Genomic DNA, 2,577 nt, shown 5'->3' with positions numbered 1-2,577 from the left:
TTTTGTCATTGATTACATCCCACTTTGCAACACAGTTATACAGAGACCTTGTTTATTGATATTGATTGATTTCAATGTTGATCGATACAACACCAAAGATTGTTTTGTACGTTAAAATAATGTTTCCAAAATTGTTTCAGTGGTTCATTAACTTGTTGGAATGAGACTTAAGAATAATGGTAATGGTAACAGTAATCAGTTTGGATTCTTGCAACACAAGTAGGCCTATATCCAACACATTTTTACACAACAGCGCAAAACTGAAAATGCCAAAGTTAAGAGGGATAAGCAAATATCCACTCATAGGCCTATGACTAAATCAAAAAGTAAGAAACACAGGAGGAGGACTTTATTACATGTTCGTACAAAGGTTCAATAGTTTACAATGTATATTCAGAAAAAAAGTGATCTGGGATTGCCTCCACACTACAGACCAATGCCAAACTCAGGGGTGCTGTGTCTCTGCTCTGAGAATCTAGCTCTCTAGAATCAAATAAAAATCTACAGAATCATTTTTAAATATATCTTAAATATAGCTATTCTGCTGCTCAATTTGTTGCTGATTTGCACTTTCTTTCATTATCATGGATTACATCACAGCAATTTGAGGAGTTTGCGGCTGTAGTCAAAGTGGATAGGCTTTGGGGCCTGTCAGGCCTTTGATGCATAGGCCTGACTGGACAACTACATCTTGACTGGACAACTAGATCTTCAACATTTCCAAGCCGGTAAGAAAGCCTGACAGTTGACGGATTGCTGGGGATCAAGGACCCTAGCTTCGATCCACACACACACACACACACACACACACACACACACACACACACACACACACACACACACACACACACACACACACACACACAGTCACACAGTCACACACACACACACCACCCTCTGTGGCTGAAGCTGAGCCTGAGCTAGTTACCGTGAACTCAGTGAGGGGACTGTTGGACCTAATGCTGGCCCAGCAGAAAGCACAGTATGTAGAACTGTTGGACAGACTGGCAGACAAAAACAATACTATCAATCCAAATTTGATGAGTGTACGGGCGATAGTAAAAAACTCTGGAGAACATTAAATGAAGTCATGGGTAGAAGTAAAATGAGCAAAAATTCTTCATTCATTAAATTAAATGGAACATGTATCACTAAACCATTTGACATAGCAAATTACTACAATTATTTCTTTAACAAAGTAAGCTTAATAAGAAACCAGATGTCCCAAGTGAGCGGTAAGCTTTCTGATGACATAATTAAAAACGTATTATGCGTGACAAGGTATGTAGTTTTGAATTTGAGTTGACCAATGCAGAGGATATACTGTCGAAAAAGCTTCTTTTAGCACTTAAGAGTGATAAACTTTCTGGGGTGGATAAGCTGGATAGCAGATTGCTGCAGATATCAGATAAGACTGTGGCCAAGCCCTTAAGTCATAGTTTTAATTAATGCCTCGATAACTGTGTTTTTCCTCAGTGTGGAAGATTGTAGAAGATTGTGGAAGATTGTATTGGTTGTTCTCCTTCCCAAAAAAACAAAAGAACCATTTAAAGAGTCAAACAGCAAGCCAATCAGTATACCTGTCTAAGCAAATTACTGTAGTGAGTTGTATTTCAGCAGATTCAGCATTATTTTATGATAAACAGCATTAACTTTGATGTTCAGCATGCATATAAAGTAGGATACTCTACAAGTACAGCACTAGCAGCCGCAACTGATGATTGGATAAAACAAATTGACAGTAAGTCAACCGTATGAGCTGTGCAGCATTTGATATTATAGATCAAGAGCTACTACTCATGAAGCTATGTGCTTATAACTTCAAAGACTCAGCTATTAATTGGATGAAAAATGACTTGTTTAATAGACAACAATGTGTGATTCCATCTCAAACATGAAGACTGTTCAATGCGGTATTCCACAAGGAAGTTGCCTTGGATCGCTCCTTTATTCTATCTTTGTAAATGATATGGTATATGTATTTAAAAAATGCAGGTATGGCAATCTACGCAGATGACACTACAATGGACACCTCTGCAGGGAACTAGGCTGCTTCAACGAGAGTTACTGGGTCTCAAAAAACAAATTAAAATTGAATGTTTAAAAAACAAAAAAGTATAATCTTGGGCTCAGAGTCAATAGTTCATTGCTAATCGAATGTGTTAGAGTTCACGTATACAGGCAGGTGCCATCTTTAGAAACAGGAATGATCAGTTGAATCACGAACGCTGTGCTTGAGCTATGTTACTAGTTACTGATTGCACAGCGTTTGTGGTTCAACTGGTCATGCTTGTTTCCCACAATATTGAGTACAGTCCCTTTACGTTTTTTTAGTCCATTTGATCCTATTAGTTAACTACTAACTAACCATTTGATCACTTGTTATGTTGGATATTTATTTTTTGCAGAGTCCTGTCTGGTTTAGCATAGTCTAATGTTACCCGATGTAGCCTATCCTGTCACATTTCTTTCTGCCTTTGTATTGTTGCCTGTTCTTTAAAACAATACAATGATATGATATGCAAACGATATGACATTACATTACCTTTAAATATAGAAATTAGTAAAGTCAAAGGG

Source organism: Etheostoma spectabile, chromosome 1, assembly GCF_008692095.1.
Source record: "Etheostoma spectabile isolate EspeVRDwgs_2016 chromosome 1, UIUC_Espe_1.0, whole genome shotgun sequence".
Classification (NCBI taxonomy): domain Eukaryota; kingdom Metazoa; phylum Chordata; class Actinopteri; order Perciformes; family Percidae; genus Etheostoma; species Etheostoma spectabile.
The sequence above is the reverse complement of the archived record's forward strand: the minus strand, read 5'-3'. Positions refer to the sequence as shown.